This window comes from Oryza glaberrima, chromosome 9 (assembly GCF_000147395.1).
Source record: "Oryza glaberrima chromosome 9, OglaRS2, whole genome shotgun sequence".
Classification (NCBI taxonomy): Eukaryota; Viridiplantae; Streptophyta; class Magnoliopsida; order Poales; family Poaceae; genus Oryza; species Oryza glaberrima.
This window is the reverse complement of record NC_068334.1, coordinates 9,147,241-9,157,995: the sequence shown is the minus strand read 5'-3', so window position 1 is coordinate 9,157,995 and position 10,755 is coordinate 9,147,241. Positions and strand designations below refer to the sequence as shown.

Below are 10,755 nucleotides of genomic sequence, written 5' to 3'. Positions count from 1 at the left end.
ATAGTGAATTTTCGTTGAAAATTTTATTTTGGTTTGCTCTGAAAAATTCATTTGAAAGAATTTCTTCAAAATTCAAAATCCTAAATGCAAGTTTTGAAATTCAAACATGTGTTGATGCAAAAATTCAAATTGTTGAAAATAAATATGCGAATACATACCAATTTACCTGTTGGCGAAGGTCGCGTCATTTTGGGTCCGACGTGCAAGACCGTACCTCCTTTCAGTTTAGTTCACGGATTTTCCACCCGTCTCCGGAGGGGATGGAGCGGGCGTCTTTGGCTTTTCCTTCCACACCTTCTTTGGTTTTGGTGCAGAAGACGGCTTCTTTTGAGCTGGCTGCTCTTGCTTTTTGGCCGGTGTACTGGGTTTTACCGGCGTCTTCTAATAACGGTTCCTGGGAAACGCTGTTTCATTTTCCAGCAAATTCTGCATGAACTTCACCAGGCTGTCCATCTTGGGTGGCTCCACTTCGACCTCTTGGATGTTTTGCAGGTTTGGCCCATACTTGATTCTAAAACTCAAACTTTTCTTCCTTCCCGTTAATATGGAAACGGATACTCCCCGTTCCCACGTCGATGTTGGCTCCTACGGTGCTAAGGAACGGATGCCCCAAGATGTCGCGTCCAGGTAGTCACGGGACGTGGGAGTGAGTCCATTATAGATGTTTTACAAGATAAGCCAGTCGTCCATCCCATGATGAGGACAGGCGGCCACATACTTCTGAAGTCGTTCCCACGCCTCAGGAATGGACTCATCCCCCGTCTGCTGGAAACACGATATTCTCCCACGAAGGGCGCTAGTTTTGCCCATCGGGAATAACTTCGATAGGAATGCCGTAGAACATTTATCCCAGGTGTAGATCGTTGCACGGTTGGCATAGAACCACAACTTCGCTTTCCCAAGAAGGGAAAACGGAAACAGCCACAGCCTGACGGCGTTTGGACTGACACCCTTCATGGTGTATGTGCTGCAAATCTCCAGGAACTATTGTAAGTGAGCATTGGCATCCTCATTAGGCTTGTCGCAGAACAGGCTAGCCTGCGCCATCGTGATGAGGCTGGACTTCAGATCGAAATCCACTTCTCCCAGGTTGATCTGCGGCCCAATGGCCACGTTGTCAGCTGAGGGAGCAACAAATTCATGGAGGGTCTTGTGACTCTTGTCAGCCATATTCTGGAAGGTCGGTGGCGCTGGTATGGCTGGTTTCTTTGTCGGGAGAGTTTTCTGCGGAGCGACGACTTGCGGCTTGACGCTCCGGAAAAAAAGCTTCTGGATTTTCTTTAAAGTTTTCCGGCAAGTTGAAACCAGTCATGCACTACCGTGTTTCCACAACAATAGTGAAAACAACCAAGGTTAGCCTGCAAAGGATAGTGATTATGTAGAGGTAAATATAAAGTATTAGTTCTGGTAATCTCTATTATAAATCTTCCCCAACAACGGCGCTAGAAATGATTGTTGGTATTTCTTAGCGACATTACTAGAAATATAATTCCCAGCAATGGTGCAGAAATACTCCTGGTATATTATGGTTACAGAGTTCATCCGCAAGCACACGGATATACCATTGTAGCATTTCACTAGATAGTATTGCAAGGGTATCGTATTTATTTAATCCCGTGGGAAAATCATAGTGAGAGAACCGGACTAATAATTTAGATGTTACTTGTAATAATAATAGTCGGGTTAAGATAAATCAAAGGGTAGAGTGACACACAAGCGGGGAACTACTCATTCTCATACTAAAATATCTAAGCTAAGTGGAAAGAAAATAGAAAGAGAATCTATTCTTATACTTCTAGTATGCATAGTATACACACATTCTAGTTATATAATTAAGTAACTAATACCCTCTATCGGATGCCCTCCTGTTACTTCGAGAAGCCACCCCTGACTGCCGAGTTCCTTACGACAGCCTGTCATGACCATACAACCGGGGCTAAATACGGAGGAGTATCGTCCCCAAGAATTTAATTTAGGACTATATACATGCGCGGAGGAATACCCGTACTGAGCTTTCACCATCAGTGGCCTACCTCTCATCCGCAGCATATAACCCCAAATAATTATATCCCGTAATCTAGACACCACACCTAAGCTACCAGATACTACTCTAATATCATCGTCATGACATAGAGTAATTGCATAAGCAAACTTTATACCCGTACCGATGCATCTTCCAGATAAGCTAGCAGTATAATCAGTATAACATGAACAAATGTAAAGTTGACATTCATATACTCAGAAAGTATTTCAATACCATAAATGTATAAGGAAGAGTATATTCTAATAAAAGTACAAAGTTTACAAAAGAGGAAAGGAGTGTTACTAGAGCTATACCCGAACTCTTCCGAAGGCATCCGGACTCCGATTTCTACTCTATTCCTACTCCACTAGCTTAAGAACACTAAGCTAAACTTGAGAGAATATTAGAGAGCTTTGCTTGAGGTGTGTGAGTGAAGTGAGAAGAGGAGGTCCTTAAATAGGCTGCCAATGACAGTTGTGGCAGTTGGAATGGTCGATATTGCCCTCCAACCGTCATTGGGGAGTGATCCACGCCGTCCAGAAGAAACCCTGCATCCAACATTGCCAAGGGGGTTCGGCCGAACCAGGGGCCGGCCCAACCAGCCCGGTTTTTGGCTAGCAGCCTCCTCTGTTGCTTCTCTTCGCAGACTTGTGAATTTTGACCCAATTCATCATATCAATTTTGAGTTCTTGGCCCATTCATACATAAGTCTGATTCTCGACATCGTCTGATTGATTTATCGGCTGATTGGATGTCGATTCTCCTCCACTTTAGGGTTATTCTCTGCAAAAGGTTAGTGAACCAAATACTAGTGGAATATTATTATTCTAACGTGAATATGCATTGCAAGCATAACTAGTTCTCCTCTATTTTGGTAATATTGACGGTCGAAACTGATCGCAAACGACCGTCAACAGCCTGTTTGCACGACGACAGGGCAGGAGCAAAGCCACTAAGAGCACCGACCACTTCACCTGTCCTCCCAAAGCTGAACATATACATACACATGATTTGATATTTTTTTTCTTCCCTGTTGCAATGCACGGGCCATTTTCCAGTCTTTTTTAGAAAATAAATTCTGCTTCCACCCACCGTTTTCATTCGTTCGTCTCCCCAATTAAGTGGATCACTGTCGTCCACGTATCACTACTAAAAACCGATTTTTGTGGACGCACTCCCTATTTTATACAAGCGGACCAAAAGAGCATCCACATGCAAAAAGATTTGCAAGCTATTTGGTTATGAGTTATGACCCACATGAAAAAAAAAATCAAATTTCACATACAGACCTCTTACGAAACCCGCATGGAGAAAGAACTTTCCGGGCCTCCTCGTTTTCCCTTTTCTTTTTAACCGTCCCCCCGACTCCCTTCTCCTCTACTTATATCTCGCTCCCTCACTTAGATTTTCTCCCCCTCTACTCCTCCCCCCTATGCCTCCTCTACTTCTCCCTCCTTCAGATCCACGAAGGGAGCCGGTGGCGGGGTAGCGATGGCGGTCCGGTGGATGGGGCAACGACAGTAGTGGGTAGGAGGGCGAAGCTCGAGGCCAGTGGATCTGGCGGCACCGCCCTCGAGAGGGTCGGATCCGTAGCACTCGGTCCCGCTATAGCTCGAGGGCGATAGATCTAGTGGCTCTGCCCTTGGGAGGGGCGGATCTGCTGCCCTACGCCCGGGGGTTTATGGCGAGGACAACAGCCTTAAGCTCGAGTGGATGAGAGTGGGAGCTAGGGTTTTGGGATTTCGGTTTCTTTTGGAAATTTTTTTGTTATTTTTTCTTTTCGCATGTGGGAGGTTTAACTGACCGCCCGCGAAAATCATTTTTTTGCATGAGGGAGCGTTGCCCGCATGTAAAAATTCTGATTTTCACAAATAGTTATGTGCATGTGGACGAAGTGCCTGTCTGCGAAAATACATTTTGGTAGTATGGAAAAAAGTTTTCTGTAGTAGTGTATACAGCCGTGTCCGATACAATTCCATCCTCTTTCTCATCACTCACGACCTCATTCGTACGTAGACTAAGAACAAAGCAAAGTCACAATCGATCTGCCCAGATTGACACGGCTGCACATATGAGTATGTCGAGTAGGAGGAGAAGCTGCTCATGGACGGGTTCCCTAACCAATCTCTGCTCTGCACACATGTCTCGCAAGAAGGCAAGCAATGGCCGCACATCGCGGTATCACCTCACACCGTCAAGCATTCACCCCGACAAACATCGATAATCTCCCTTTGCTTCACATCATGTAGGTAAGTTCTTTTTGCACATCGACGTGGCACGGCCGTGAGAATTAACGCAAAGCGTGGATGAATAAGTGCTTATTTTCTCTATAGAGTATGATGGGTTTCAGAAGTTTGTGTCTAGGTTGAACCGACTATTTAAGATGATTTCCCGACGAACTTTAAAGAATGATTGCCTAAAATATTTTGAAGAGCAGAAGCTAGAGCTACAAGATATGTCCAGAAACTGTACTTCTAATGTTTTTGTGCAGAAACTGTACTTCTAATGTTTCTCTAACAATGGCTATGTGGACCTCAAACCAGACTATAGGATATATATGTATAACGTGGCACTTTATTGATGCTGTTTGGAAGATAAAAAAAAGATTTTTAAGGTTCTCACACTTAAAAACATTGCACATGGATGTTGTTATGTTCAATACAATCCTAGAGACCATATAAGATTGGTATTGTGAAGATAAATTGTTTTCATCACTTTGGATAATGCTAACACCAATAGTGCAATGTCGAAGTTATTGAAAGCTAACGTTTTGCAAAAGGGTCTACTGCATGGGCAAGGGAATCTATTACATTAACATTGCATGTCACATGTTTTGAATTTAATATGTAAGCAGGACTAAAATCTATTGACTCTATGTAATCAACATCCATGGGAGCATTAAGTATATTAAAGGATAACAAGCTTGGATTGGAAGGTAAATTTTTAGGAAATTGTGGCACAAGTTATTGTAATAATCAAAAAACGTTGTTATTCTGATGTGCGTACTAGGTGAAACACCACCTGTTTGATAATTCAAACTGCGCCATTTAGACAAGCTTTGGAGTCCTCAGACTTATAAGATAAGACCACACATACAAATATACTTTAGTTTGCTTTGTTAAAAAACAGTTGCAGAGTATGGAACATTGCAAGTGTTGTATGTGACAACAAATGTTATTTTAGGTCAGCTATATCCTACCTCAAATCTTCATTTTCATAAGATTTAGGATGTGAAGATTCTAGAAAAGCAAGTTTCAGCTTTGTTGGTATATCTTACGTTCATAAATAAAATACGCAAGCGCACGGAGATACTGCTCTAGTACTTCACGCAACAGTATTCCAAGGTTTCGAATTTTCACAGGGAACATGTGTGTTTAGCTATTCTTTAGGTTTATGCAAGGACACAAATCAAATATAGACAATAGTGTAGAGATGATTTTCTAATATGGTACATAGTCATTTAGAAATCTTAACTTTAATCCTATCTCTATGCTTCAGGTACTGGCTTGCTCACTGCTACCAGAACGCGCTCTACTCCCTACCTAGACAGGGAGGACTACGATGATCTCGAGGGCTGTCAACACCTCTACACCAAACTGTAACATACTATGAGATACGCAACAAGTACAGGCAATTAATAACCTAGACACCACATCTATGATTGTAATTACTACTTTAATATTTATAACTCACTAAAGTAATCACTATCTCTTAATGAGCAATGATCAGCCAAGCCAAATAGGAACTAAATAAAAAGTATACACACAAAATAAATCTCAATTACTTAAATAAAATAAAGTAATTGAATGGCTACAAAAGGAAAGTGGGAGAAGAACACCGACACTCCGGGACTTCTCCTCTTCTCTTATTCCTCACTCTCTCCTTAATCTAAGTGTACATAAGAATACAAAGAGACTCTTATAATTTAGCTAAGTCTTGGTGTGTGTTGGAGGAGAGGAAGAGGGGTATTTATAAGGGAGGTTGCTTGGAAGGGTAGTGAAGTGCCATGGAATCCAAAGGGTATCTTCATTCTCCTCTTGCCAAGTGTCCTTCTTGATGATGGTTGGAGCGCAGGAAACAACCACAACCTTGTCATTGGAAGTTAGTAATTACTGACCTAGAGAGTTTCTGGACCAGCTGGGCTGGTCCTGGGTCGGCCGACCCCTAACCGGCTCGCTTGGCCCTAGGCCTTCTCATGGATCTTGACCTATGGGTCCCGACTTGTATTTTCCTAAATTTATTGTTGGATTTGTAGGCTCAAGACTCCATAGGCTTGGATATGGAATTGATAATTCCCTCCTTAGTGTATATTTTTTTCTCAACTCTGATAGTTTGCCACCTGTATACAAATATACATCAGCACTCGTGGAATTTGTTAGAAATAAACCCAACCACTATATTGGATGTTTTATATTTTTAGATTTATGCTGGTATTGACGGCGGCGTAAATTTGGTATATTTAACAACCGTTAACAAGCTTCTCAAGTGAACACTGAAATATCTAAGATGATCAAGTCCAGAAAGAAGGAATTTGAGAAGTATTTGAAGATTATCTCTACCTGTTATCGTGGACCCTATATTTAAGCTTAAGTTCTCGAGTTCCGTTTCAGGCCTGCATTTGGTAATGATACCGAGTCTATGATTGTCAATGTCAAGAATGCTTTTCGAGAGGTTTTCAGTGAGTGCTAATATCAACTTCACTACGGATCTAACAGGCAGTGCTGATGTTGATATTGGAGTATCTACAAGTGACCGGTTGGCTGATTGGGATCAACATCTTAACCATGACATTCAGATGACGGCTGAAATATGTTCTGAGTATGATGGATATATGTATAAGCCCTCGAAGTGATGTTTTGACATCCTAAATTTTTTTTTGAAACGGACATCCTAAATTGGTGGCAAGCTAACGCTTCTGAGTATCTAACCTTTGCTCGCATGGCCTGATTGATCCTAGCTATACCCGCCTCCGCCGTTCCGTCTGAATCAACCTTCAGTATAGGAAAGAGAGTTATATCGATTTTTCAAAGCTGGTTAACTCCCAAGACAGCTGAAGCGATGGTGTGCTTGCTATATTGGATAAGAGGATCTGGTACGTATTCGTTCAGCCATTTTTTGTTAAATTGGTCCTAACAACAACATCTATACATCATTGTTCTGCTTGTAGGTTCATCAAACTTGAGCACATCATCAATTTATGATTTTCCCGAGGAAGATGAGTTAATAGATCAAGTAATATGTTGTTTCTCAATTATTATCATTTTGGTATAGTTCAAAGATAGATCCATAAATTAGCTACATCGAGCCAAAAGCCAAAAGTGACTGGCAGTAATGCTCCGTGCAACTATGTGCCTTTCTTGCCTCTTCTGTGTAACTTCGGTAGTTGAATGGAAGATGTAGCTCGTTAAGATAAATAGATTCAAGTTTATTTTTGCTGTTGTATCGATCCAAACAGTCTGATTGGTAATTGAGTTTTTAGGATTTGTATTCATTCTCAGTTGCATGGTGGATTTTTCTGCTACAATCGAGCAGGGAGCTGTAAGTAATCTCATACAGATGTCTCATTGAATAGCAAGTCTTTTGTACCAGAAAAAAAAATGTTTTGTCATGTACATTATACTCAATCTCTGTGTGATATATTATTCACCATGTTCCAGAAAAAAATGTTGTGTATTTATGGATTGAAACTTGAAATTTCTTTGTTGTCCAAGGTCTAAATTGTACCATGTTATAATTCTTGTGCTGCTGAGTTATTCTTGTATTTTTAAGTGGTTGGCATAGTGGAAAGTGTTGTAGTTGCACTTGTATTTTCATCCTTTTCAATTACTTTTTATCTTGATATATATACCACTAGTATGTTCTATTGAATTATTTTATACATGTGCAGTGAAAAATCTTGATGGAAGCAGTGGTGCATATGTGGTGTAATTTTTAAAAGTCTAGTTGATGACCCAATGTTTCTGAAAATCAGTGCTATAAAAAAAAGTCTACTTTTTGACGCTGTTGCTCTTCTCCTTGGCACTGTCAAGACTGGTGTAATTTTTGGAGCTATATTGTAATTTATCATGTGCTAGCACTTATGTATCAGGTGGCAAAGAAAAATAATTTTAGTGTGTTGCTGTTAACACCAGTCACCAGTAGTAATATATTATTGATTTTTGTAAAAGAAAGATACAATATTAAATGTTTGTGTATGATAAAATATTAAATGTTTAGGGTTTAAAATAATCCTAGCACTTATGATTCTTTCCTATTAGCAACATACTACTCCCTCCATCTACTTTTGATAGTCATATTTCCAAATCTGAAAAATTTATTTTTGATAGGCATATTTCAATCTAACAACGTATCATCTTAATGATTTTCTCGGATTTAATGTGTGACTCTCTATTCTTCTACACAAGATTGGCTACATGAGCATTGAGAAATGTAAATATTAATGAATCGCTTGTTTACGAGGAATGACTAGTAAAATGTTTAACTAAATGATAAGTAGAATTACTTATCCTTATTGTGTGTCAAGATGAAATATGACTATCAAGAGTAGATGGAGGGAGTATCATATAATCTGAACAACCATATCGTGTCTTACCATTTTTATACTTCAAAACCCACTACTACAAAAATAATTATTATGGACGAGACCTTATTTAGGTTGCAAGCGGATCATAACAGGTCACGTATGCAAAAATCGACCTCCATTTTCGCATACGGCTGCTTAAGAGGACTGCATGTAAAAATCAATTTCGCACGCGGACTTTTTAAGGGTCCATATGGAAAAGTAAGTCGGCAGAACTCTTAAGAGGCCGCACGCGAAAATATATTTTCGCAGACGTGCCTCTTAAGGATCCACCTAAGTCTGACTTACCTTCTCATTTCCCTCCCGACACTTTAAATTTTTTAATCCTTATCCACTCATCTCTCTCTCACCTTTTCTCCTCATTATTTCCTCTCCACTTTGTCACCTCCTTTCCTCTCCTTTCTCACCTTCTGTGGACGAGACAGGCAACGAGCGGCAAGGCTCGGGCCACCACCGCCAGGCCCGTGACGGCCTGATCCGCCAACGCTGGGCCTGCGATGACTAGATGCGCGGGCGGCGGGCGGCGCAGCCGATAGCAGGCTCCCCCGCATTGAAGGAAGTGACGGCGGCTCCATTTTTTTAGATAATAGAATATAATTCCAGCCTTTGCTCAACGAGTTACAGCCAATTATTACATAAATTCGCATAAAAGCTTTTACACACTAAAAGGTCCACAAAAAGCTTACATAATTGAAATGAACACAAACTGAGAAGCACCAACACAAGACAAAAGATCCACGATTATTAATTGAATCCTATTAGTGAATCTCCATTCGAAATTGGCGAAGATTTGCATGACCGTCGACTCAATTTTATGACATACATCATTCAGTAGTTTGATGTCTTCATCACACCTTTTTAGCTGGGCCTAACATTGGAGCCAATATGTTACCCTGAAAATTACCTGCATATAAGATTTTGATGGTGATTTATCAAAAACTATATCATTCCTACAAAGCCATAGAGCTCAATATAATGCAGATGCTTCTACAAGGATAAGTTTCTTTTTTTTTTATCAAAACCTACAATCCAATTCCTAAAGATATAAGATATACTGTGTGGAGGGTATAACTCAAAAGTAATTTTTAATGCTCTCCAAAGAAAAGATGATGAATTGTCTCATTTTTCATGAAAAACAACATCTCTTGCTATCATTCCAATTCCTCCTAGTCAAGTTGTCATTCGTTAACACTACACCTTTAAGTAGGTACCACTCGAAAACTTACAAAGCACAATTCACAGGCCTGATCCACGGCTACTAACTTCAACCCTATCGTTTGGAATCCCATGGACACAAAGAAAGTACAAGCTGTAGTATGGACGACAAACCGACTAGCAATTAGAGGATAGCCTAACAGTACCTATTGGCCTAACGGTCATGCAACTTATAAATTGAGAGGGGAGTGGATTCTAATCCCTCGAGGGGATATCCCCTCGTATATCTTTTTCTTTTAAATTTGATACAAATAGTTGTGAAAAATTCTAAAAAAAAATTAGAATACAAAGTATAATGATACCTACTAGTCCATCAAAATTCATGTTCAAATTCGATCTACACAACGAGAAACAAAAAAGACAAATTTAGATATAAATAGTACGCTACTATTCATATGCTGAATTTGTCTTTTTTATATCTCGATGTGTGAGTTAAGTTTGGACTTAACATTTTGTGGAGTTGTATATATATGTGTTGTATGAATGTTGTCAAATTTTTTCAGAATTTTTCATAACCGCTTAGATAGTTTTTAAACAAACGAGGGAACATCCCCTCGAGGGATTAGAATATTTTCTCAAATTGAAAGAGCCGATTGCACGTGTTAATTCAGGTACCAGTCATGACTTACAAGAGGCCGACGACTTTTGAGAGATGCATGGTGGACGGGCTGACGATAGGGAAGGACAACAGGGGATTATATTCGGAAAATAAGTCAAAACACCTACACTATACTTACCTATAACAAAACAAAAAACTAACATATCCATATAAATTTATCAAACCGTCCGACTTAATTATGTTACAGTACTACCGTACTAACATTAGTAGTGAAAATGTGCTGTTAAAGCACTCTTCAATCACGAAAGCTAGAGGTGTCAGAACGTCCCTGATACGTACAAACGCCAGGTCACTTTGGTTATTTCAGAAAAAAGAAAA

The 10,755-nt window shown here is 40.1% G+C and overlaps 1 non-coding gene across 1 annotated transcript; it reads left to right on the top strand.

The window, feature by feature from the left end:
* Positions 1–688: 688 nt before the first annotated feature.
* On the top strand, positions 689–795 carry LOC127785508 (small nucleolar RNA R71). The gene has a single exon (XR_008019759.1). It is a non-coding gene; the product is annotated as a small nucleolar RNA R71 (small nucleolar RNA).
* Positions 796–10,755: the final 9,960 nt, after the last annotated feature.